The 27991-nt window shown below is 37.6% G+C and overlaps 1 long non-coding RNA gene across 1 annotated transcript; it reads left to right on the plus strand.

Annotated features, from left to right (window-relative positions):
* Positions 1-22: 22 nt before the first annotated feature.
* Positions 23-27989, plus strand: LOC116490399. Its single transcript, XR_004253364.1, has 3 exons — positions 23-278; positions 16423-16655; positions 27930-27989. It is a non-coding gene; the product is annotated as an uncharacterized LOC116490399 (long non-coding RNA).
* The last annotated feature ends 2 nt before the right edge of the window (positions 27990-27991 follow it).

Here is a 27991-nt window from a genome sequence, read left to right on the forward strand (position 1 = left end):
CTTTACATCAGATCTAGAACTCGTGAGGCTGTGGAAGAAGTTGCTCATCAGGCTGGAAGTTAACTGGAAATTGAGAAGTGTTTCAAATCCAATCAGTGAGATGATCTGGTGTGCAATGAAATTGAAACATTGCTAAAGCTGAAAAAAGCAAGGACTTGCAATAGGACCTGCAAAAAAGGGTGGGACTGACCCTTTTGCAGTAGCCTGCAGGTAGATCAATTTAAGGTAGTTGTGAATTTATGTCTATAGTGTGCTTAGCATTTTACGTAACACGCTTGGTAAGTGACAAAAATTCTGTTTGAATTTTATTTCTGTGTGGGTGATATAATTGTAGATTTCTTCTGAATGTTTTAGAATATTTTTATAATATTAATCCTGCAATTTGTAAATAATCTTGCTAACTCATTTTTGTCAGATAGTTATATCTCTTTCCATGATCATACTGCTACATGGAATTAAGTCTCTCTTGTTTTGAATCTTACTTCCTTACACTTTCCCCCTCATTATTTCTGTTTAATAAAGTTTATTGTCTGGATTAACACTGGTTGTTTTTTTGTTGTTGTTGGTTGTGGTTGTTTGGTTAGTTGGTCGTGTTTTTTGTTTTTGTTTTCAGGTGAAAATGAAACAGCTTTTGTGAGAAATTGTCTCAAATTATCACTCATTAAGTGGAAGCCCGTTTTTCTATTATGCCAGGCAGGATTTGTTGCTTGGTCTAGAGAGAAAATTTATCCCAGATTATGTATACTATATTGCCCTATTACTTTGTTTTCTGTACTGCAAGCTAGCACCAAAACTCAGGAGTCTGAATAACAGCTACTACATCAGGTAATGGAAGCTCCTGAATTCTAGTCATAGCTCTGGCAAAGCAACGTAGTTACTCAGTCAAGTCACTTTCAATTCTCTTCTACATTATGTTAAATATTAGTAATATATTTTTTCTGCTATATCCGATGTTTCAGTGACTGAAAAATGTCAATGCTATGAGATGCTTTAAAGATGAAAAATGAAATTGTTACCACAACTTTTTAAAGATTTGCTTTTTAAGGATTTAAAGATCTATAATAATTAATTTAAAGGTTTTTTTTTTTTTTTTTTTTTTTTTTTTTTTTTTTTTTCCTCCCCTCTACATTCCATTTCTGTGCCTCTTTTAATTCTTCTTTCCAGATTAGTCCAAAAGAAAAAGTGTAAACAGAAAGTTAAGTCCTACCAGTATCAGTAGCAGCAGAGCAGGTGTGTAAGTGCATTGCTGGGAAGCCTCTTTGCTTGGTTTTTGCAATTGAGCCATATGAGTGCTTGGAGGGAGAAAGTCACCTTGGTGCGGGTCTGGGAAACATCACAGTGTATTCTTTAGCCAGGCTATTAAGTCAACCTAGAATGCTCCGAATGAGAATAGCATGTTTAACAGAATACAAAGTTGCATTTCATAGATCTGGTTATTTTAATTCAGAATGAGGTCATCAGTGTGAATTTTTCCTTCAATATGGTGATGACTAGAAACAATTGCCTATAGTACTGGAACTGGCCTCTACCATTTGTGGTTTTAACAAAATTTCAACATTGTACGTCTGTCCTCTTTTATACCAAATATTAAAGCAGAAGTATTTTACTGGTAATATCTGCTCACTTAGAATAAGAAAGGCCCTAGAAATTTTGAGAGGAATAATATGGGCTCATTTTCATATATATTTTCCAACCTTCAGCAAGTTTAGTATAGCATGATGACTATTAGGCATATAATTGAACTAAATTTCTGGTATCCATTTATCACCTTATTTCATGGTAATCATTTAAAATAACTCATAAGAGAAATCAGCTGAAATGAAGCTAGTTTTTAAAACAACATCCAAGCTTAAGGCCAGGAACCCCATGAATCTTGACTGTTATGTTCATCTTTAAGTGAGAACACTAGTGAAGATGAATGACAAAATTTTTATTTGGAAGTATTATAATGTTCTTGGACTCATGCTTGTGCAGTTCCTGGAACGTTTGCTCTGTGAGACTGTTCTTTAGCAACTTCTGAGTGAAAACTTGGCACTCTACCTGAGTACAGTCAAAAGAACCAGGAAAGAATATTCAGGACTCTTTTGAGTCTTCCAGAACCTAGTAATCTATTCTGAAGGAATTTCTTTTCAAAAGGTAAAAGAGACTTCAGCTTTTTCCAACAGGAAGGGGGTAGCTGAGACCTGGAAGTCATGTCTGGAACATTTTGCAAGAAAAATAGGTACTGCTTATTGAATGTCATGAATGAATAATTTGTTTTGGAGAAAGGTTTTGGAGATTGATGTTCCTGAGATGGGAACCTGAAGTGACTGTTTCTTCTTAGTAATAGTGGAAGTTGTTCTGTCTAGGCAGAGAAACTACCATGTTCTAGTCTTTCAGAATGGAAGAGATCTTGACAAGTGTAAGAAATAGAACATCCTGTTAGATTTTCAATTTGCTTTGCTTGTGAGACCAAGCCAAAAAGACTTTTCCTGTTAAGTTCATTTGAAACTATTGTATATGCACCTCATATAGGTGGTTAATTTCTTTTCCCCAGTGATTTAATCTACAATCTTCTGTTTTTACATCTAAATGACCCATGTTTCATTACATGCATCTCAAGGATTTTAAGTCTATAACAATATCTGTTTCATGTGATTCCAATTAAACCTCTTTATCCAGGGAACAGGTTTCAAGTCTTTGTCATTTTGCCTCAAGCTATTGTGTTGTGTCTTTGGAAATTATTTTGGTTACTTTTATTTCCATCTGTGTTAGGGAATGTGAACAGAGAAGCTGATACAGCTGATACAGGAATATCAACCATATCAGCTGTGCAGACAGTTCTTTTAAACAGTATCAAAGGAATAAAATTGAGGGATGTTCTTGGTATTTCAGACTTTTAAAACTAGGTTGTTCCAAATTATTGCATAGTTCAGAAGATTATGTATATAGCTCTGAGAAAGAAAATTTCCAAGTACCTAAAATTAACTCCTCATCCCAATCTCATATAATAAAAAAGCATTTCTCTCTCCATGGCTGGAACTCCCACTGTTATCTGTTCTCTGGCAGCCCCTGCACTAAGAATGAGATGTAGAACCCTGGGTGGTGACAACCGTGTGCCCACCTCTGAAGCCAAACCTGCATCTGTGGCAGCCCACAAAAACCAGAGGCTCCAAGTCTGATTTATCGGTCAGTATCTTCTCCAGATACCATTCTGATCCTGTATGATTACGTGTCCATATCACTATTTGTAAGTTCCCAGCTGAAACATGTTTCTCAAAAAAAGGAGGATTTGGCACTGCTGTGTCACATAGCTTGTTGGCCCGAGTTCTGGTTTGTTCTATAACTCTCAGTTCATTTGCTTGGATGTTACCCTGATAGTGCTTAAATTACAGAGCCAGGTGCATGAAGATGAAATGCAGGGCTTCTGATAGCCTGCATTCACATTCTTGTTTTTAAATGTATTCATGCTAATTGTGGTCAATGAAAAGTGTGCAGTTTAGCTAGTCTATCTTGCTCCCTGAATACAGACTCAGATATATATGCCAAGCTCAGTCATGAAGGATTTTTTCCAGCAACAGCACGTGGCTCTCTTTGGCAAGCTCCCACCTACCATTTTGTTGGCAGCTACTAAGTAGCCTCTTGATTTCTAATGCAGGAAGGCTGCTGATGGGCTTCTGATCTATGTATTTATATGGAAGAAGTTTAATTTGACCTACCTTTCAGTTCTGCGTATGTTCATTTGCTTTATATTTTTCTGTTTGGTTCCAAACCCCACATATGTCTCTAAATGCATATAGACCCATTTGCAATTGAAAGAACAATTTTTCATGCCAGAAATTCATGCTGTCCTTTGTCCTTATATTTTTTACTCATACACCATCTTTTCACTGTGTAAAAACTTTGTGATCTCCAGAATTCATGTCCTGTGCTCCTTTCTCTCTTGGTTAGGAGTTCTGAAAATGATGGACTAGATTCTGGCTGCTTCTGCATACTGTCTTGAGGGCTCAGTATGATCCTCCACCTTTTCTTGTACTTCTACAATGGCTAGCCAGTTGTTCCCCATGACTATTAGCATAGCTATTGATGACTAGAGAAGGTGGAACCAGAGTTAACAAGAGATTTTCTTCCTGTCTTGGTCAGTGTTAACAAGATTAAGCCTGATGGCACTGCACCTGTCTAGCAAGATGTGTGTTGTGTATCATACCCTTTTTCAGGCGACACTTTGTCCTTTCCTTCTTGGCATAGGGAATGCAAACACAAAGCTAACTGCCCAGCTCTTTCATTTGTACAAGTCTGTCAACTTGCATTTACAGTTGGCAGCCACTGCTCTGCTCTGTGCTTTTATTTGTTATTGCACAAAACATTCTCCCCATGGCTGTCTGCTCCTGCAGATATGTAAATTAAAACTGAAAATACTTCTGTGACTTAATGGAAACAACTCTAAGTTACATATAAGGGAAGATGGAAGTGCTATGGAGGCACAAAATACGTATCAGGCAGGACTTTCTGACTGGGCAGAAAAAAGTTTATCTCTGAGCAGAACAGTGTTCCCTCCATCATGTTGTGTCCCCCCCCCCTCCTCCCCCCTTCCGCGAAATAAGGCTGGCAGTCTCTCACAGTCTCTGTTGACCACAGCATAGTGATAAACACTCATCAAAAAGCTGCTATGCTGTGTCTTCCACCACAACAGGTACTTTCTGAGTCATTTTTTTTTTAACAACCGTAACATAAAAGTACTTCCACAAACCATAAGAAGGTCTTGAATACTGAGGAAAGGAGTTTCCCCAAATAGTCTCAGAGCTAACCTGTTGACTAAAGTTTGCTCTGAGTTATAGTTCCATTAACTGAAGGTAGAAGTAGCTTCTTGGGTGAAACTGAATGGACTTTTCCCCCAGATCCCATCCAGTATTGTGAGATTTAACGTGTCAATTGTAATAAATGGTATTGATGTTGATAAACGGTTTTGAATAAATTCTTTTAATTTTGTCCATATATTGGAAAAAGGGATCATGTGTGGCCTTAGATTGTATGTGCACATATAAGAAAACAGGAAATAAATGGAAAAAGCAACAACATTTTTTAAAATCAGGTATTTGGGTGGAAATTACTGCATCTTTTAAATATAGATTTCAAGGTGAGTGAGGGCAAATAATGCTATCCCAGCATTTTTACAGCTCATATATTCCTGCTGTTGACTTTTCATATGCATATAGGAGAAAAAAGTAGTTTTCCATTGGATTTTTGTGAGCTTCAGGCATGTTGCAGGCAAAAAGCAGATCTGTCACATTTCCATCCATCAATGCACTACTTCAGACCTGTTATTGTGTAAAATGTTGTTGTTTAACATGATGCTGTCAATAAATACAATCCCTCCATTTCAAGCAGTTAGTTCCCACATAGACTTTGGATTCTCATTTTATCTTCCCTACCACCACTTTTTTTGCTGGTCTGAATGAAAATATCCACATTATCATTAAAGTATTTTTACTCAAATTGAGTATAGTTTTGTGAGGTGTAAATTTTGTTTCTTATGATGCAGCAGAATTGTGCAGTTCTAGGAGTTTGGAGTGGTTTTATCATTGTAACATTCTCCTTTTAGTCTCTCTTCTCCTTTTGTGATTTTCCAGAACCTGTGCTTTGTTTCATTTTTGATACAAAGAGCTGCAAAAGCAAGTATCTAGCAAGCAAGTGAGCTAGCAAGTGTTTCCTTATAAAGGGCTAGAAGCACAACATGAGGTAGCATAGCTGAGATGATGACTGGTATGTTGTTAAACTGGGATAACTCAGTTGGTTTTGTTCCTTTACTCACACCCCAAGATTACAGGGTCTTAATATCTGAAGTGAAAAACAATTTGAATTAATAGTAAACAGTAATTTACGAGTGGAATAAAGAAATTGAAAGTTTCCATCTGAGATATTACAAAACTATCTGTACCATGCAACTTCTTGAGTTCCTTTCACAACAAAAAAAAAAAAAAAAGAAAAATGCCACACACTTGCCAGTTTTTGAAATTCCATGGAAGTAAAAAAAGCACTCAAGCTACAAAGTGGAAAGCTGCTGTTACTGTGATCATAGTGTGGGAGTGAAACTAATGGTTTAAATATGTATTAACTAACAATTACCCTGGCTTAAGTTAAAATTATTACATGTACTATATAGGAAGATCACAGATGTATGTTTCTTTTATTGATTTTGCAAATCTTATGATCTACATGCAAGCAAACATCCATGGAACAACCCATTTTGCAAAGGGAACAATCAGTCTTCTAGGTCACTGTAGTATTAAAGACCAAGAAAACTACTCTTGATCAGCAACATCTTATCTGAGGAAGAAAAATCAAATGAAGTTGGGAATGATATCATAAAGTGTTTGCATAATAATGTAACAAACAAACAAACAAACAAACAAACAAAAACAACTAACAATATAAAAATACAATGAAATAGGTGAATTATTTTCCAGAATCTCATCCCCAAATGAGTTTTCAGTAGAAAAAAAAAAAAAAAAAAGAAATGATGCTATGGAGTGTTTAGTAGAAAAAGAAAGTTTCTGAAGGAGGAAACTTAGGAGAATCGGTGATTAGGCAAGTGAGAAAGGTCACATGGTTCCATTTTGGGAATCTGACATCTTATGTTTGAAATCTGGAAGCTCTTGAAGGAAGTGGCATAACTTCTGCTGTTATTGGAAAGACTGGAATCTTAGCCACATGGCTTATTAGGCTCAGTCTTGCAAATGGTTCCAAATGAATGTGTATTCAAATGTGACCATACTGCAGCACGGTCTCTTTTTGACACCATACTGCTTATTTTTTAAGAGCAAAGAGAGGGCTGGAAGGGGAAAGGAACAAGTTGGAAAAAAAGATTTTAGTCATTCTTAATTAAAGGATTTTTGGGAGGAAGCTGTAGAATCTGTAGACCCTTGACAGAAGTTGGTCTGATAACAAAAAAACAACCAAACAAACAACAAGAGAAGCTAAAGTTCAGATTGATATCACTCAGCTAGTCAAAATAATGTCAGTTGAGTGGCTATCTGAAGAAACAATGCACAGTAAAAATTTTTACTTAATGTTTAGATGATGTTATATCCTAATGTGTAAAGTTTAGATCTTGCCTGAGAACATACATAATCAACAGCTGTAGGGTAATGGCATACTGTACACCTGCATTAGTGGAGGAAAACAGTCAGAGTTGCAGAACCGCTTTGAAAACCCATTTGGGAGCACTCTTACAACCTGGTTGTTGCCTTCATTATATTTCCCAACGGCACCTTTTTGTTGAATCTGAAGGGCTGAAAGTAGAAACCCAGCAGGAAGGAATGCTGCTATACTGAAGCTTTTTGCAGTTCATGTAATGGAGGGAGGAATTTATTAATCAAAAAGAGAAAGATACAACTACTTTTTTTTTTCTCAGGGGTATTCTCCAGAGGCTAGGACCAGGCTGTCATTAATGTGTTCAATCCGTTTGTTGCCCTGGGGCAGCAGTGGGGAAGGCTTTTTACCTTTGGTTAAAAAGGTAAATGTTATGATGAATATTCTGCCTGTAGTACTTTTCCCACTGTGCTCAATGGAAATTTCTTGACCTCACTCTAGTCAGGTAAGAAGTTAGTCTACATAGCCATATAACAGAGATACTGGCAGAGGACATCCTCTACAGCTGGTTTTACATAGCTCTTCTTCTTTCCCAAATGATTCAACTCTGTATGGAAAGTACAGCCAGGCACACCAGAGGAATGCCAGAGGAATGTTTTTTGAGATGTCTGATTGATTGTTCTTTCAGTATTTTCTGGCTGTAGAATAGAGTCCAACCAGGCTAAACATTTCCAAACAGCAAATCCTTCCAAAACAGGGAAGATCAGCTAAATGCAATTTGAAGTTGTATGAGGTCCTGGCTTTCTTGTATTTCCACTTTTCTAGAATTAAATATGATTCACTTGGACATCTGAATGAAGCAGTTCAAGAACTTTGACATTTTCCTACTTCAGGAAAGAAAAATGAAATGGTTCTCAGAGGATCCTCATAAAAACCTTGTGCAGTGTTCTTAATCGTAGGCAGCAGGAGGTGCAGAATTCCAGCAGTGCCTGGGGAGTTGCACATGTTGTGTTTTCTCTGCCCTTTATACACTGACTCACAAGCATGCACACTTCCATATCGCTTCCTGAGCACTACACTGCTACTTTATTATACTCAAATTGTCTCAGCAACAGCTGGAAAGGGTAAAACAACAACCAGAGAGATAAAGGTAGAGGACTGTTTTTAACAGTATCAGCTGATAACCTTAATTTTATGTTTACTTTAGAACTGAATTATCAAAAAGGACTTATGCTCTTTACAGCTCAGTTTGAGACATTTAGGACTTTTTAAGTTTTGTTTGCTGTTTGTATTAATTTACAGCTGAAAATTTGGGGGCTCCATATTTTTAAACAGCATGTCATTGGTGCTTAACAGTAACTAACCAATGTCTGCAGATACTGAGTTATGTATTAGCCTTTTTAATGTCTCATGATTTTAAAGCAATGTGAAGTAATTTTAAAATTTAATAATTTAATCACCATTCTTTACTAAGTTACTTATATTGTGAATCATATTTACAGTGACCCCTCACCCCCCTTTTTTTTTGGTGTTATGTTGATTTTGTTAAACATATCTGTTGAACAGATAATTACATCTTACTTGATCCCTTGGCTATTGTACTTAAAAGTGGTTGGTTTTGCTTAATTCACTTTTAATGTACCAGTTGCCTGCAGCCTACAATAAAAATGAATGCAAACTATGTTTAAAAGCTTTAGAAGGCAGATCTGACAAATGCAACATAGGATTTAGAGACAAAAGGCAATTGGCCACTCTTACCAAATCATATCCCAACTAATGAGAGGGTTGGAGATCGACAGGACTCTTTGCTAATTTGGAGTCTCCTGACAGGCAGCTAAATCTGCTCCTGTCAGAAACTGGGCACCATGTTGAAGTCAAAGAGGAACATTCTGGGAAATGTGGGAACAGAGGACTAGAAAGGGTTGCCTGGGTCATTAAATTCAGTTTCCTACTGTTGTAGATGTCCATGTTTCATAATCCCTTTCATTAAGTTACCAAGATCTATCTTAAAACTAGTTTGCCCCCACAGCTCCCCTTGGCTGGCTGTCACAGAACCTCTTTCTTCTGATGGTTTGAAGCCTTCTAATTTCCAACCTAAATATATTCATGGTGAGCTGACGCCCATTTATTCTGTTGCCAACACTGTCCTGAAGCTGAAAAAAAACTCTTCTTCACTTCAACCCCTTGATGCAGGAGATAGCATGTCCCATCTATTCATTCTGCTGCACTGTACAAGCTGAGTTCTTTGGGGTTTTCTCTTGTAAGGGCGTCTCCACTCTCCAGAGACTCCCTTCCCTGAACGAGCTGGTCACAGTTTGAGTTCTGTCTTTTTGACTATGAATAGCCAGGTCTGACCATCATGTTTCAGTGTGAGGTCTTACCAGAGCCTTATACAAAAAGAGCAGCACACCCTTTGCTTTGTTGTAAACAGAGTAAGGGTTCCACGTTAAACAGGTAACTCAGATGTGAAAGAGCATGCCTGCAGATGTGACAAAATGATTATATTTCATAAGCAGAAAGACACTGCAAGCTAAGACATAAGTTTTACCATGCATCCAAAACTTTCAGGCTTACTATATGAAAGTTTTAGTTTAAAAAATGTGGCTTTGAGATTTTTCAGTAAAATCACAATAAAATCATCATTCTAATTAAAGCTGCTGATGGATTAATTTGTCCTATATAATGCTGCTGATCATCCTCTGACAATGTGTATGGGATCTTCTTTATCAGACAGATCATATGTAGAATTGCATGCAATGAACTAATATTTGTGTAGGGTGAATAATAAACTGTTTTAAAATAAATTGTATCTCTGTAGTAGATACAATGTATTTAGGATTCAGAAAACCTTTCTTTACCAGTAGATGGCACAAATCAGCTTGATTTGGTCTCAGAACATGTATAAAGAATACATTGAACAAACACTGAATCAAAATTGTATTAAAATTCTTCTATTTATGGTGACTGGATGACAGGCAAAAATTATGATCAGGAAAGCAACATTGATATTTTTCATTATGTTACCCTGGTGGCTTTTTGGTTAAAATAATTTATCCACCAGTGCTCTATACTCTTACTCAGGGATTTTTACTTGATCTTGGCCTATTCAGGCCTAAGCAGAAATGCCAAGGCAGTCAGTGGGTTTGGATCTGGTCCTGATTTCATGAGTATGAACCCTTTTCATTTCTCTAAACACTTTGTCTGAACAGAGTTGCAGATTTTGGTTTGCTTATTTTGTTGGTAGGGTAGTTTTTTTCTTCTGAGGGAGAATGCACTCTTACACTAAATCTTTCATTCTAGCCATTTAAATACCAGTTTGCAAAGTGTTTCATCTATTAAATTGCCAACTGTTTTAATTGGGCTGATTTTAGCTCAGGGCATTTGGTACTTGGAGGATGGCTCCGTGGAAGGCACATCCTACACTGAGACGTAGAGGAGTGATTCCAATAAAACTCTTGCCTCATCCTCCACCCCTCCCTTGCCAGCCATTTGGCCATGTTTTCCATGGGGAATTCCAGCCCCGGTGACTGGACAAATTGACTCCTTGCTTTATAAAACAGGGCCATATTACAGAGCAACAAGGCAGTCACAGATCTGCTGACAGCCTCCCTGTCCTCCCATGTGTTTCCTCCATCCTGCTGGCAACCAGGAGAATCATGATCCATTTTCTCTCTGTCTCTGTCCCTCTCTTTTCTTCTACCAGGTCTCTTCACTGTTGATGTGCATCACAGCACATTTGCTTCAGGTTCTGTAAGGACGGTAGATTCTTTTTTAAAAGGCCACAGCCTCTTTATGACTTAGCTGAAGCCGTTTCTTGCAGTAGGAAAGAATGTAAGAAATTTAAAAAATCAATATGTTAATTGCCTTTATTTGAAAGTTTATTTTGCCAGGTTTATGAAATTAATTTGATTTGCTTATTCAGCACAAAAAGAATTCCAGTTCAGCCTAGCTTTCTGTTAGAGATCATCAATATTATGATTAAAAAAACAAAAACAACAACAACAACAACAACAAAAAACTTTTTAGAGAGAAAGACTTGGAACAACAACACAGGATCTGGAAACAATTTTATATTTTATTAACTGAAGGGCTAATCAATAGTTAATTATAAGAGTGACTTTCTTCCCTCATGAATAAAATTACAAAAAAAAAAAAACAACAACAAACTCCTTTGAACTGTAATGAGTCAATATAACTTGGACAGATATTTACCCAGTTATGAGCTATTAAATAAGGAGGTTTTCTTACTGGGGAAAATGGCACATGATGTTGAATAACAGAAAAAAAAAATGTTTATCTCTTATTCTCTAACTTCTTTTTATGTAATGAATATATTATACCTTGGCCAAAGAAGTCCTGGTGGGAAGGACCTGGGGGTGTTTTTGGATGTGAAATTCAACATGAGCCAGCAATGTGTGCTTGCAGTCCAGAAAGCCATCCGTATCCTGGGCTGCATCAAAAGAATTGTGACCAGCAGATTGAGAGAAGTGATTCTCCTCATCTGCTCTGTGCTCATGAGACCCTACCTGGAGTGCTGTGTTCAGCTCTGGGGCCCCCAGCATAAGAAGGACATGGAAGTAAGAGGAGGGCCACAAAGATGATCAAGGGTCTGGAACCCCTTTCCTATGAAGACAAGCTGAAGGAGTTGGGGTTGTTAAGTACTGGGGAGAAGAGAAGGCTCCATGGAGACCTCACTGTGGCCTTGTAGTACCTAAAGGGGGCTACAGGAAAGCTGGGGAGGGACTCTTTGTCAGGGAGTGGAGTGATAGGACAAGGGGGAATGGGTTTAAACTGGAAGAGGGGAGAGTTGGGTTAGACTCTAATCTAGACTCTAATAGAAGTAATTATTCACTCAGAGGGTGGTGAGGCACTGGCACAGGCTGTCCGGAGAAGCTGTGGGTGCCCCATTCCTGGAGGTGTTGAAGGCTAGGCTGGATCAGGCTTTTAGCAATCTGTTCTGGTGGGAGGTGTTCCTGCCCATGGAAGGGGGTTGGAATTAAATGATCTTTAAAGTCCCTTCCAAACCAAACCATTCTATGATTCTGTGATTTTATGAAGTCAGTGGGGAAAGCAGGAGTTAGCCAACAGCACATGAATGTAGGGTTTGAGGTATGTGCTAACTTGAAAGTTCTTTTATTCTGAAGTCCTAGAGGTAGCTGTTAGCCAGTTTGTGTCTATCAGTTGTGAAACGCTGTCCTGGAGGAGGTTAGGTGCCAATGGAGAGGTGTTCAAGACCTGTGTTCATCCCACAGTGATTCAAAAATCCCCCAAAGAGATAATACAAGCATGAGAATGCTGCTGAGAGCAATAACCTGGAGCAGCATGGATCTTCCATAGCTCTTGGAAGACCACTCAGGCTTATCTCAGCTTTTGAGAATTGGTCTTTGAATTCAAAAGAGATTTGAAACGAAAGAAGAGGGCAGGATGTGTTGTTGTAGGAGCTACAAAAACAGTGGGGTGAAAAAATGTCATCACTTATGTGGGTATCTCAGGTGGCTGCTAGATGGCACTAGAAGATGGTTGTGTTGCAGAGGTGATAGGACTCTACAGAAGGATTCTTCTGGGAATCCTGCCTGGCTTGTTCCAAAAGCACAAGGAAACCTCAGTTACATATATACAGAGATAGGCTTCCTCACTTGTCAGTGTTTTTGTGAAAGGATTTTAAGGATGGGAAAATGGCTTTTCTTTTATGCAAACTATAGCCTGTATTTTCATGTTTTGAAATTTCAAAGATTCTTTCTGATTCTTTACAGGTAAATAATTTTGTTCAGATTTAATTACTATTGTGATATTGCATAGAGTCTACAAGAAATTCTGCATGGGTGAGATTGAGTTTACACATGAGAAAAGCCCTTCTGTGTACAGCTTTGGATATTTTTATCAATGAGATTATTTTTTAAGTGCTGATAGCAAGCAGAGAAAATGAAATTCAGTTGTATGAGACTTACTATATAAATGAAGAGAGAAAATAGACAAAAAACTATCTGGATGATCATCAAAGCTTGGTAATTATTTTTATTAGTTGTGTAGCTCCACTTCTGATTACATTGGCAGGCTCAGTAAAAGGCGGTGTGTATTTTAGAAGGGATTAAGATGAAAAGAGGGTGTCTGCCTTTCCCTGTCCATGAGCTAGAATGAGTTTCATGTACAAGGAACAGCTGGGAAGTGGAGGCAGAGGGAGTTACCAAGGAAGCAGTAATGCCAGAGGCACTGGATTAATAATGGAAATGAAGAATAAGAGGAATTAAGAGTGGGGGTTTAGGCAGGGATGGACTTGTGCAGGGTCTGGAAGATTCCATCTTGCCTCTCATGTTTTCCAGACTAATGTATACTCATTTAACTTTGGCTATGGAGTATGAACATCACTCTTAAAATTTCTGGCTGTATCTGAAAGCACTGCTTCATTCTCCTTCCACAAGACTGAAAATCCAGACTAGGTTATGCAGACTAGATACTGACTTCCTTTCAAATCTGCTTCTGAGCACTCAAACCATTTTTACATACAACTTACAAACATGCACACCTTACACATGAAAGGGGAACCCATGGTACGCATGGCATCTTTGTCTCTAATGTTGTGCTCACAACATCTTTTCTGCAGTGTAATGTTCATGAGGTTAATTCAGATATTAGCTGTCTGGTTAATACAAGGGTATTTATTTAAAGGAGTAAATGGATTTACATTGATGATGAACTCAACCCTGGTCATTCACAGAAAATGATATGGCAACCAGCTTTGGAGGGTGGTTTTAGAAGGGGACTAAGATACCCTTTGGGGAGATATCACCTTTGACATTTCAGTCAAAATAAATAAATAAATATATACATATATTTTAAAAAACAAACAAACAAACAAACTTGAGTTCAAGTAACATTTAGAAAACTTCTAGAAGTCACCAAAGAATTTGTCTTGCAAAGGTAATGCTGTCTCAGCTATACTTTAATGCCTCTGAACACTTGCCATTCAGTCTTCTGCCACAGGGCAAATCTGGAGAAGCAGGATATCTTATAGCAGTGTTAAATTTGTAGCTCAAGGCTGTCTGCATGTTTTTGGGTCAGGTTTATTGTAGTTGTAAATGACAACTTGGTGAAGATACTTTAGGGTTGTCTAATCATGATAGGATGGATTTCTGTCCTTTTACAAATTGAGTACTTTTAACAGAGAACTGATACAGGATTTGTAGTGAAGTAATTTTGATGCTGTTATTGTCTCAATATCCATCAAAGAGTAAACACCATTTTCTTCATCCAGGATGGAATATCTGGTCTGAAATTCTCCATACCCAAGTAGCCAGCTAGTTAATACTAACCAGAGAAGCTCTACCAGAGCCCTTCCTGGGAAGAGAGGAAGCTGGAACTTGGTAAATGACTTCCCAGGATACTCTGACAGCAGCCTCCCCAAGCCTGTTTGTTCGTGGTCATTTGTTTTAACCCAGACTGAAACAGGGCTTGTTACATTCAAGTACTGTTTTCCATACATTTTCTCTTTCTGTGATCTCCCATCAAAATGAGAGTCTTATATGCACTTATAACACTTGGCTAGAAAAGAGTTATCTTCATTCACCTTGTACGAAAGGCCAGGGGACATAAGACACAAAATTTTGAGACATTGTTAGGAAGTTAGTTATGGATATATGTGGTATATATATATGTAATATATATGGATATATGGAGTTATTTATAGATATGTGTGGTTAAAATACTGTTTGTGTGTGTGTGTTAGGGGGATAAATATAAATTTAGAAGATGGTTCTCTCTTAAAATGGTTGATAAAGGAAAGTGTGTAGATTTTTTTCACAAAATGTGCTTTCCAAATGGTTTGTGTTTTTTCAGTTTTGATATCTTGTTTCCTTCATATTTTCCTTTCCGTCATTTAGTAAGTTGAGTATTGTCAAAAGTATGGGAGTTTATTTTGCATCCTTTCCCTTCTTTTCTTTTCCTTTTTTTTCCCCTTCATTCCTCTCTTCATTTTTGTTTTCTTTTTCCTGAACATTCTAAAGCATTCAAGAATTATTTAAAAGCTTTTCTGATTCAAGAGGAGATACAGAGAAGTAAGAGAGTATTAATTTTATAACATTCATTACATAACTTTTTGTAATTATTATATATTTTTAAACCTCTGGAAGAGCAGAATTAGTTTCTCTTTCCCTGAAGGTTTTAGAGTTTTTATTTGTATGTTTCCAACTCAAGAAAGTATTCAAAATCCATCAGCCTAAAAAAAAAAAAAAAAGCAAGAGGAAGGATGAATCCCAAAACTCATTTATTGTATCACATGAAAAAAAAAAATAGGGATGGAGAAAAGAAATTAAAAGTTAGCAATCTTTTTTTTAAAAAAAAATATCTGAAGACTTTTTAGAAAGATAATTGGTTTCACAATTGCAATATTTTCTTGAAATTACAAAATAAAAAACAAAACAAAACAACAACAACAACAACAACAACAAATAATAATAATAATAAAAAAAAATATGTGGTTTGTTCATTTTTATGATCTCTAACACTTTAGAAAAAAAAAAAAAAAAAAGTAAAGCCTAATCTATAGATAGTATTTGTAGGACTATAATATTTGTAAATATAATTTAAAATAAATGATAGTAAAATTTTGAACTGGCATATTCCAAATCAGATTTTACTTACAGTAACACAAAAATATATTTAATCCATACAAACTGTTACAAAATTGTGCCTAATCAAGATGCATTGCATTGAAAGGCTGTACTGGTACGTTTAAAACTACACCAGTTTATTTTGTGAAACTATTCATATGCTAGATGTGCTATGAATGTTCCCATGGTATGAGCACACAAGATCCTCCTGTGTAGATTAGCTGTTAAGTGTTAGGTACACACCGGGTCTGTTACTGAAGTCTAATTTCCATAAATAATTTTGTCTATTTGTCACTTAATCGTAATCTATCCAATCTTAAATTGTATTTTATTTTTAACCCACTTTTCTATTTATTATTTTTAAACTGTTTCTTATATCATAGTCTGTTTTGGAAGATCTGTGGATTGATTAAGGTAGAAAATTTCCATATTTTGTAGTATATTGTAGTGATTGTCTATAAATATTATGTGCTAATACTTAAATGTCAATACGTTTAACCAGCAGAGAATAATAATATATCTCATTGTGCAATAATTTTAAATTAACACAGGTGTTACATATAGTACACATAAAAAAAGTATTATACAATGATTTTTAGGTATTCTAATATATCCAGGATTATGTGCTAAGACTAACCATTTGATATACTCTGCCTAGTACTAACAGCAGCACAGCTGACATGTTGTACTGCTACTTGTTTATTTGTTTTGTCCACCTGTCATCTTCCATATGTTTGTTTCTAAGCTCTGAGGAGGAAGTCTCATCAATGTACTGAAATATATGAAGGATGGCTGTAAAGAAGACAGATACTTTGGAGCTGTTGAAGATGACCCTGACTGAGTCTGGGGATTGGACCAGATGACCTCCAGAGGTCCCTTCCAACCTCAGCCGTTCTGTGATGCTGTGATTCTTAGAAGAGGAAAAGTCCATGGGGATTTGTTGAGGAAGCCTGGAATATGGGAGAAAACTTAAGCAAGGTAAAAGGCAATCTTGGAGAGCAGGAACGTGAAAAGTCAAGTGCAGAAACCACTCTTAGAATTTTGTGATCGCTTTAGTCCATCAGTAGCAAAACCAAGCATGCTTGTCATTGTGCCTATCAGACACAATTCTGTATCCCAGGAGCTGGGCCTTCCCTGGCACTGTTCTTGCTCCAGAGCATATATCCAGGGAGCAAGGGATAAATACCTTAGCTCCTAGTGCCCCTGAAGTGGTGAAGTAAGGTCAAACAGTGCTTGACTTTCTGGTTAGAAGGGTTCTGCAGGAGAACACTGAGGAGCTTGTATGTAAGTCATCCATAGATGAGCAATGCCAGAGTTTAGGAATAGCAGTGATAAAGCCTTGTAGATAACCAGTGATGAGACTACGCCTAAAGAAGAAGAGAAAACAGGAGGTACAGCTGCCAACAGTATTGCTCCACCCAAAGGTTCCAGTTGAACAGGATATCCTTGAGTCTTTTCTACGCTGTATGCAACAAAAGGGTTTGCAGAACAGAGTAAGAAGGAGAATGTCACACAAATACTCAGTAGAACTCATAGGAAGTGCAGTACAAAGATTGTGCATATATGCGTATGTGAGTATGTACACATACGTACAGTATAGAGCATGGCAGATACCATGAAATCTTAAGTAAAACTGAACAATGGGTCATATGGGTATGTTTGTGTACCAGGGTTCATTGCAAGACAGGAGAACATCCAAAAAATAATTTTCACTGTGGGCACCATTATTACAGTAAAAAGATCTGCATAGATATTCTGCAGTGCCCCATGTATCCCTTCTCTCTTAAAATTCAAAATAATAGATTTGCAGTTATCTGGAAATGACAACAATTACTCCTTCCCGGTAGGCTGCTAGCAGCAGGCTGAAGAGACTTATTGGTAACATGCAAGAATCCTCGTGTAATGCCCATCTCTAATTAGTTCATTCGTATTGTGATGGTGTGGTTATCCAAATGGCAACCAAACTACACGTGCATGATCAGCATCTTCATTATTGTCTCTGCACTTGTGTTGTGGTCTAAACTCTCATGCCAGATCAGATACAGGTTTCACAAAGAAGTACGTATCAAGTATTGAATGAATGGTGAGAGAGGAGCCTACTTCTTGTCCTTACTGTCCCTTTAAAAGTCTACTCTTTTGTGGGACTGCTTGCTGAGCTTCTGTTTGTTAAGGCCATCTTATTCACTAGACTTCTGCAGTACAACTTCTTTTCTTATTGTTTGATGTTCATGCATCAAATGGTTATAGGGAACCTCTTTCTAACTAATGAAGATTCCAATGTAGCTCTCTTCTTCTTATCATAGTAGTCTAGCTGATTGAGCTGCTGTAACTGAGTATCAGACTGGGCGATGAGACGCTGGAGAGCAGCCTAGAAGAGAGGGATATGGGGGTCGTGGTAGACAGCAAGTTGAATATGAGCCAGCAGTGTGCCCTGGCAGCCAGGAGGGCCAACCGTGTCCTGGGGTGCATCAAGCATGGCATCGCTAGTAGGTCAAGGGAGGTGATTGTCCCGCTCTACTCTGTGCTGGTGCGGCCTCACCTCGAGTACTGTGTGCAGTTCTGGGCACCACAGTATAAAAAGGACATGAAACTGTTGGAGGATGTCCAGAGGAGGGCTACAAAGATGGTGAAAGGCCTGGAGAGGAAGACGTATGAAGAACGGCTGAGGTCACTGGGCCTGTTCAGCCTGGAGAAGAGGAGGCTGAGGGGAGACCTCATCACAGTCTACAACTTCCTCGTAAGGGGGTGTTGAGAGGCAGGAGACCTTTTCTCCATTAACACCAGTGACAGGACCCGCGGGAACGGGGTTAAGCTGAGGCAGGGGAAATTTAGGCTTGACATCAGGAGGGGGTTCTTCACAGAGAGGGTGGTTGCACACTGGAACAGGCTCCCCAGGGAAGTGGTCACTGCACCGAGCCTGTCTGAATTTAAGAAGAGATTGGACTGTGCACTTAGTCACATGGCCTGAACTTTTGGGTAGACCTGTGCGGTGTCAAGAGTTGGACTTGATGATCCTTAAGGGTCCCTTCCAACTCAGGATATTCTATGATTCTATGATTCTATGATCATCCTTTCACCTGCTAGTGGTTGGATGTAGCTGCATGTCCTTTTATCCTTTGGGAAGAAAAAGGACCTTCAGAAAGTGATAGGAAGTTTGTAAAAGTGGCCAGATCCCTTTTCTTACTGAAAGGAACAGCTGAGAGCAAGGAAAAAGGCAAGTCTTTCCACTGAAACTGTCTTACAGACCATCTTCCTCCCTGTTGTCTCCCAACACAGCTTTTTCACACAGCAGTCCATGGAAAATGACTGGCACCAGGAAAGCTGATTTTCTTCCACTTCTACAGGTGAAGAAGTAGTGAAGCAGTATGATAAACAGTGAGCCAACACACAGGGAGGAGAATATATTAAAAACAACAGATAGATTACTCTTCGGTTGTTTTCATGCACAAATAAATCTGTGGTGCATGGTGTTTATATTTGGTCAGTTCATTTTCTTTGGCAGACAGGAGACATTGAATAGATACTTTTTCAGCAGGTGCATGCAAACTATTTGACTTAATTTTGTGCATGGTAGGTAGCTTTAGCTCAGGAGGTCTGGTTGGTTAAGATGTTTTTGTGTACCCAGGATAAACATCAGATGGTGACAGCAGTGATATGGTGTTTTGATAACTGTATGGGCATAGCTCTTATCACCAGACTTGACTTGTTTCATGGCTTTTGATGATATTATCAACAAAGGGAATGCTGAGAATTGCAAGGTTTTCCAACAAGCATTGTGTGATGCACTTGAAGCATTTAAACCTCCATAGAAATATACTCCTTTCCTCTAGCAGATCACATTCTTCCCTCACCCCCAATATTTATGACATATTCTCAAATGAATCTGTAAAGCACTAAACATAACAGCTTATTTTTTTTTTTTTTTGGAAGCCAGTGGCAGAAAGCCTTTGCCTTTATATTAGAAGCAGCATGGAGATGGCACACATTGCTTGTTTGCAGTTTCCAGCTCACCATTCTCTGGGAGATGAGAAAAGAAAGATCAGGGAAAGCAAAGGACAGGGAGACATTTGGTTGATGTTTTTTCTGAGACCATGGTAAATTAGCCTTAGGACTCCTAACCATCCCAGATGATCACTGTAGCTGCAATAGGTTCAGGTCATCTTTCCTTAACTCCTGCAGTCTAAGGCATAGCACAGAATTTAGCCCTCTGCTCTTAATCACAATGTTATTCCTTGGAATTCAGTAGGTTTACATGTATATGCCTGTGGTGGGTGAATTAGGAAATAGGGCATGTTAGCAACTTGTGCACACATGACTACCTTCACCAGTCGGTTGTGGAGATTTTGTGCCTTACACACCATAGTCTGGGAGAAAGCTGGTGTAACTGGGCAGTTTTCACATAGCTGACAGTGCATGGGCAGTCCTTAGGTAGTTTTTCTGTGACACTGATCAAAAATCTCTAGAGAATAAATCTTTTTTTTTTTTTTTTTTTTTTTTTTGTAGTAGTAGCATAGTAGTAGCATGGCCTTCCTTGTCCCCTGTATAATCATGCATTGCTGAACATGAGGATAGTGTATAAAGTGATGACTGAAGACAACATGCTGTTTCATTTGGGTTAGCGAGAAATCAGAGACTGAATCACTCTTTTTCTCTCTTAACTTTTGTGGTATTCCTTATTTTGTAGATTTTATGCCCCACATATGATTGGCTATTGACTCTCTTCAGGAGACAACAGTAGACCATACACATTCTTGTCATGGAGAACATTGCTTCTGGAGGCCTTGATGGCCTAAATAGATGATTCATTTAGCTTCTATCTGATTTACTTCAAGTAGAGGCTTTGATGAAACCAGTTTTGTAACTAAAGAGCCTGTTTTCTTAAAAGCGATTAGACACACCATCTTGTTGGTTGTTTTACATCTAACTGACTAAGATAAAAGGTACATGGAAAAGAAGGGACTTTCCTGGCATTGTTGGTCAGATCTTGCATTCAGATACTAGTTTCTATAGATCCTGTATAGTGGTTGCCTGCTGTTGAGTGAAGCTGCAAGCTCCTTCTGTTCATTTCCCATGTTTGTTACAATTCTGTACAGACTTGGTGCTGTCACAACTCTGATCATTCTATGCATGCACAATGTTTTAGTTCCGTACAGTGAGATGACAATGGGTACCTTCTTGGAATCATGAATGCCTTCATTATGTTAGTAGCCCCATCACTGTTAAGAGCACCCTGGGCTAGGCTAATTATGACATTGTCATTCACCCTTAATTAACTAACGTATTTTCAGGTGGAAGGTGGGGGAAAGGGAGGGGATAAACCACATAAATGCTGACTGTTACTTTCTGAGCGCATAGCACCTGCAGCATCATTTAATTTTCATTTATTTATGTTATCATGGTGATTGATGTTTACCATTCCCATAGAATAGCAAGATGCACAGAGCACTTGACTGAAGTGCAAATTATCTGACCCAATAAATTTGTAGTCCAATTTAAGGCATGTGCCACAATGAATTAAAATAAATAAATAAATAAATAATAATAATAAAAGATGAAGCTCCATGTGATGTTTTGAAGAAGCTTTTCCATGTGTGCTTCCTTCTCCTTCTCCCAGTTTACTTGGATAACATAATAAAAAATGGGGCTGTAGAGAGGGTCTAACTGAGCAAAGAGTATTGTGTTGAAAAAGGATTACAGTGAGATTGCATTAACATTCACAATGTGAAAAACAGTAAGATTATAACATAGCAAATAACAAAATAATTAGCAGACCACAGTGGAGAAGAGAGTGCACAAGACTCAGGGTTGTCTTGGTGATCTGCTGCAGCAGTATAAGAACTTGTCAGGTTCCTGTGTCCTTTGGCTGTCCTGCGCTTGCTGTCACACCTCGATGAGGACGGAATTCTTACAGATGTTTGTTGAAGAAGGTGGTAATCACAACAGCTACCTGTAATATTCTTTATCAACAGACAGGTAGGAATGAATCACAAAGATGCTTGCTCATCTGAATGTTGTTGCTGCTTTCGAGTGTTTAAAGATGCCATCTAGCAATATTGGTATCAGTTAATTTCCCTTTCTATCTGCAGTGAATCAGTCAGGGTTCTTGTGCCATATATGTTTAGTGTACTTACACAAATCAGTTGCTTCTAGTGCATTATATGTAGTAGTATCTCATAACTATTGTGGTTTTGACTTTGCTAATCACAAATGCATACATACAAGAATGTTCATGTTATTCAGACAAGAGAGGAAAGGTGAATGTATGATGATGAGTAGCAGTGGCAGCAATGAGATCCTACTGCCTAGTATGATTTAGAGTTTTCACTCAAAATCATAACAGTATGAACAGTGTAATCACTTTTACAACACTACCTTAGAAACACTGTAACAAAGGAATGCATAAAGAAGATTTAAAGAAGAATGCCTAAATGTTTGTTGTGTTTGATAATTATAGGGAACTCCCTCAAAACATTAGTGTCAAGATGGGAGATTATATGAAAGTGCTTGTTTGAAAATTTAATGTGGGAGTGACGGGGAGGGGCACAAGGGCTTGTCAGGGGCAGAATTTGTTCTCTTGACACTGAACAACAGATTTTGGGAGCAGAAAGACTGTGAAAGGCTCTTAAAGAGAAGACAATCATTTTATATTTGGTATAATTAAAAGAAAGAGAGTGAAGAGATGCATAGAGAAGAATGGTGTTACTCTCTGGAAAAAAAAAAAAAAAGAATCTTATGGGATTGCATTTCTAAGGAACAGAGAAACGAAGTTGGTGGTATACCTGAGTAAAATTACCTGTGTGCATGGACAACAAAGGCAATGTTATGCTAAAAAAAAAAAAAAAAAGAGAGAGAGAGTGATCTCCAGGACTTAAAGTGCACTGCTTGTGAAAGTCCTAGGGAGATCAGAGGAAAAGAAGCGGATTATAAGTCTTACTAGCAAACAAGAATTAGATTCTAATGGTGCCCAGGCACATATTTCCTGGGACAAAGGACTAGGGCAATTTTAATCTCCACAGTAGTTTTAGCTTGCATGGTGTGTGCTTCCATCTCTCCCAGTAGAGTCTTGTCTTCATGGCTGCACAGACATTTAAGACTATAGCTGTCCCTGCCCTGGTATTTTCATGGTAGGCAGTAATAGAAATTTCTTTTGAGAAACATTCTAGAGTATTTAGTTATTTTTGTTGCTCTGAGCTTGATGTGGAGTCTAGACAATAAGTCAGAGAGACAAGGTTAGATTCCAAATTGGCTGAAAAGGGCAGATCTCACATTCAGTAGTAGTGTATCTACTATTATTTGTGAATGAAATATCCCATGAAAAGGCACAGAAGAGAAGGAAAATTAAAGCCGTTACTCTATAAAATCCGTATTAGAAATTGGAAGGGTGATAGTATTAGGTCACAGACAAGTTCCTCAAGATAAAGTGTTTCCTTTATATCATGAACTCCCTGAATTCATAACTGAGATTAAAAGGTTTATTTTTAGCTAAGTGGTGATCAAGATCTTCCTGTCTTTTCTCTGAATTCTTATGGGGCTCAGGTTCTTAGGAGTGATGGCACAAACACAGTAACAGAGGATGGTTAGACAGAGTTAATATTAACACGCTTTATTAAAATCCACTGAATTAGTTTCAGAGACCAGCTTTCCTGACAACAAATTTACTTAAAAATGCTGTAGGAAAGATTTTAGAACACTGAGTCATTTGGAAAATGTGGAACAAATGGGGAAAATGAGTGGGAATATCACCACACCTTCATCCAAATACAATCCTAATCTTTAAAGGGTTTTGTGTAGATTTCTGGGAGGATGCAGGAAAGTGAGCACTATCAAGTATAAATTTTATACCAAGCAAGTTATTAGAAACTATAAGACAGGATAAAATTAGCTGACATATAAATAATTGGGATGCTTTGTGGAAGAAGCAGTGTGGTTTATTTAAAAGTGAATCATGTTTCACAAATTAATACATCTGGTTGACGTACTGTATTTGAACTTCTAAAATGTATGTGACAGTCTCTCAGTAAAGACATTCATTTTCTTTAAGCTATTGTCAGTTAAGAGGTCTAGGTAAGGTCTTTCATGGTTCAGGTCTTTCATGCAGAAACTTACGCAATGAAGGAAGGGGAAGGTTCAAATAGCTGGGAGGATAAGCAGGAGTGTAATCTGGGAGCCATCCCATTTCTTCCACTCAAATTTCTCAGAATATCTTTTCCTTTGTATTTTCTCTACTACAAGAACTAAAGGTAACACAATTAAATTACTAGGTGCCAGGTTTACAATCAAAAGGAAATAGTTCCTCAGACAACATGGAATTAAATTGTGAACTTTCTTGCGACAGGAAGCCAGAAGTGTAAATGGGTTCAGAAATTCTTTGAAAAAATTCAGATGCTTTTCTTCTGCCAAGGACTAGTCAACTCTGGTGGCAACCCCTGACTCAGGAAATCCTTAAAATACTGATTGCCACAAGGTGGGAGGATAAACCAGGAAGTGTTAGCATTTATTTGACCTCATTCTTATGTTGTATCTCTAAAGAGCCAATGCTAATCATAGATCATAGTAAGAGAAAGAGTAGTTAGTTGCCTTTGATCTTACAAATGGTCAGCTGTATATTCTTATGAGAAAGCAAATTCAAGGATAGGTTGAAAAAAAGAATTCCTGAAAACAAATGGAGCTGTTTTCTTTCTCTCCCTCTCTCTCTCTCTTTTTTTTTTTTTTTTTTTTTTTTTTTTTTTTTTTTTTTTTTACAAGAAGTGCTCAGGTGTTCACTACAGGATAAAAGAGCTTTGGTGAGCACAGTTGGACTTTCTGGAGTTTCTGAAAGACAAGGAGAATTAGGAGAGGAGTCACTTTGTTTAGTTAGTTTTTCTTAGGATTTATAACCTTTGGGTGTCTCCTGATAAGCAAAACAATGATGTGTAAAAGCTTAGTGAAACACTTTTATCTTTTCTGTCTCTTGTTTGGAGCAAAACTGCAAACATAAATACTTGTACTGCCAGTAGGAATCTGTAAAATGGTATCCTTATCCTTACGTAATAGAATAATTTTAAAGGCATGTACCTTTGGGACAGGCTAGTGAACTGTAATGCATCGACTAGATTCCTCAGGAATTTGTTAAGCCAAAGATCTAGTGTTTGTGACTACAAACATCAATTTAGTAAATAGCCAAAAGCAGATGTGAAGCTAGATTTTGTTGTAGGATGTCTTTGAGGGACATAGTGAAGGAGTGTTCAAGGAGGTAGGAAGAGAACCGGGGGAACTCAGAGAAGTCCAAAGAGAAGATTATCTTTTGCTCTCAAGCTGTTCTGACTTAGCTAAGTTTCTGCAGCTACATGGAACCCACCACCCCTGTCAAGTTCCCTGTTCATTACTAATGTCAATCTATCCAGCCTCTAAGTCTGATTTCCTTCCTTGAAGGCCTGATTTCTTTTGTTCTCCTCCTGGGGATTTTCCACTCTGTATTTCATGCAGGGTAGTTATTCAGCTGATTTCGTTAGACTTCATCCAACTAATTGTCCTAGGGTTCTTTGAATAGGTTATCATTAATGTTATAACAACCCATTATTGTGCTTTGTCTGGGAGGGATGTGATACAGCCTTTGTAAACAAATGGTGGATTCCCTATTTAATGAGGCCTTCCATGATTCAAGAGTTTCATAACAACTTTATAGCATCAAGTATAAGGTACACAGATTCCCCCCACCCCCTTCCCACAAATCACAGGTTACTGATGTACTTCTTGACTACAGAAGTATTATTAAATTTTCTGGTAAAAACAACTTCAGTTGCAGAAGGAAGGAGTGACACAAGGAGAGAAACCACCAAGTAGAACCAATAAATGTTTTGCTCTAAAAGCTTCAAAACAAACAAACAAAAAATATGAAGTGATAGTGATGAAACAAGCTGGCTTTAAGTGGGATGTTTTTATAATGGGAGTGACCAAAGCAAGCTCATGTGAGGAAATAATTGGAAAGAGAGTGAGAAGTTACATGTGATAAATGGGAAGTGATGAGGAAGAATTTGATGGGGATCACAGAAGACCATGCTATAAAAGCAAATGGAGATAGGAGCATACAGGAAGAGGAAGCAGGTTTCCCCAGCAGTTTTTTTGTTCAAGCTGACCTGGACAGTTTTGTTTTCTCTGCTTTTGGAGTAGTACCCTTGTCTCTCCAGGCATACATCAGTTTTCACCACAGTCTTGTTGGTTTGGAGTTATCACTTATGGGAACCACGAATTCCTTTATTAAGGAACATACAGACTACTTTTCTGTTACTGTATTATCAACAGGCAAGCTACGGTCATTTACTGCGTCAGATGATGTCTTTGGGCCTGATGTTGGTGCCTTACATTGCTTTATCTCATTTGAAGTTGATAGTGGCATTTATTTTTACCATTTGTTTCTATTACAGGCATTATCTTGTGGCTTGACCTCTTTTCATTTTCCTTGGGCTGTGCCTTCACCCATGACAAGTGTGTGGGCAGGCCTGTTAACTTGTGCCATAAACACATTCCTTCCTTCAGGGTGGTACTGAGAATGAGGCAAGAGTTTAATAGGAACTTCTTCAAATAACTATGGAGTTTTGTCTGTCGGGATGCGTACTGTGCTGTTGCATTTATCCTGCTGTACTGGCCCTGCATGCCTCACTTAAGTAAATCTCTCTCCAGTCATTGATGTTGGGTGTGTCTCTCTCACTCCTGCATCAGGAGGGAGTTATAGCTGATCCTTTTGTCTGTATGTAGGGATTGCCTGTCTAACTGTAGAGCCTGAACCTGGCTCTTAGTTTGTTGCTTTATACCCTTGTATTGACACAAAGCAGATGATTCTAGCTTTGTTGAGGTCATGGCAGGTTTTGCTCTCTTTGGCCTTCCATACTATGGATCTCCATGTAGTTCAAAGTAGTTATTGTGTTTAGAGCTATTGCATCATGAGGTTTCCTGAATGACCAGACATTTATTTGCTTTTCAAGCTACAAAATTCCAGCTCAAAAAGAGAGAGTTCTTGGAGCACACGAAACTAATCCTCATGGAAAAAAGTCAAGTTAACAAGTGAATGCCATGATGTACTTAGTCAGACAGTTTAAGACTGTGTGGGCTGGAAGATTCAGGTATTCAAATAAACACTCTTTTACTTTTCTGCTAATCCTTCTCTGTTCCATCTTTTATTTTTCCTGACTTCCTTCACCCGTTAGCTACTAATTGGTGTAATACTATGCATAGTATGTCTTTGATCTGAGATTTATGTTGAGGAAGATAAAACACAGTATCACATCACTCCAAAACTATATGGAGTGGTCTTTTTCTGTGACTCTACTGTCTTTTCTACCTAAAAATATTCATTACAATTCCTGCAATTCTTACTTAGCTGAAGTAGTTGCTTTCTCAAGGGTAGAAACTATCTAAAGAACTACACACTGTTAAAAGACTGATCATGGGAGTTTGATTTTTAATGGGAAAATGATCTTAGAACTAAATTTCTGCAGAATAAAACTTAAGATAAGTATATCAACAAGACATATACATGTATAGCTTTAATTGCAGAGTGAACATGAAACACAGAAAAATGAACACATATACGAACACATATACTGATAAAGGTACTCATTTCATACATGTCAGTGTTGATTTGGAATGCTCCACTTACAAATTAAACTATGTTTGAAAACTAGAGTCTCTTTTAGCTTAATAAAGTTTAGTTTAAAAAAAAAAAAAAAAAAAAAAAAAAAAAGAATCAAAATAGTCCCAAACCAAAAAAACACCCTCTCAGATCTTTCTCTTTGGGTCATTTATGTGATAAAATATATACACAAATCATAAGGAAAAAAAAAAAAAAAAAAAGAAAAAAAAGAAAAAAGAAAACTGTATGGTTTGCATAGTTAACAGAGTTCCAGAATCCCAAACTCTATTTACACTACGTTTCACTACATAGAGTAGCGCTAGGCCATTCAGGTAATGACTTTGTTTCATTTTTTGAGAGGTCAGTCCTGAGGTCCTTGCTCATCTTAGCTCTATTTCATACAATGGAGTTCTGAGTTCAAAACTATTTTAAAATCAGACCTTTACTTTTGAAAATTAGACCATGGATTTCTATTAGAAGAATTTAAAATCAGCACTCATTTTTAAAAGAATAGAAACTAATCTATTGTTTTAAATAACTCTGCTTATAGCTAAATTTTTCAAATATTGTTTCTAACCTTTCAATTATTTGCAATAATGGATTATCTTGTATTTCTATAAACATTTCATTTTGTCTTTTACCAGGCAGAGTTTCCTTGTTTCCTTTAGACAAGGAAAGGATATCCATCTCCAGACTACCAGAGGAA

Source organism: Aythya fuligula, chromosome 5 (genome assembly GCF_009819795.1).
Source record: "Aythya fuligula isolate bAytFul2 chromosome 5, bAytFul2.pri, whole genome shotgun sequence".
NCBI classification, from domain to species: Eukaryota; Metazoa; Chordata; class Aves; order Anseriformes; family Anatidae; genus Aythya; species Aythya fuligula.